Genomic DNA, 319 nt, shown 5'->3' with positions numbered 1-319 from the left:
ACTTCCTAGGCCCAGTACAAGATTCGCATTGCAACTCAACCATGGAGACATCTTAATGGCAAGATCTTCGAGCATAAAACTAGCAGCCAGATCAGCCTACCTTGAACTTTTTTTAAAGGGCGTGCGTGTAGAGCAGGCGAGACTAGACGCCCTCCTTTTCAAGATTCACAAGCTGACGCAGAGGGTGACGCCTCGTGGGTAGTACTTGTGTCGCTCTCGTTCAGGTGAGCGTTTCGCCTGACAGCTGTCTTGCATCTGTCTGACCTTAAACGAAAGCTAAACAAATCTTGCACTATAGCTGAATGATCATCGAGATTGT

This window comes from Penaeus monodon, chromosome 25, assembly GCF_015228065.2.
Source record: "Penaeus monodon isolate SGIC_2016 chromosome 25, NSTDA_Pmon_1, whole genome shotgun sequence".
Taxonomy (NCBI): domain Eukaryota; kingdom Metazoa; phylum Arthropoda; class Malacostraca; order Decapoda; family Penaeidae; genus Penaeus; species Penaeus monodon.
This window is presented reverse-complemented; position numbering follows the sequence as displayed.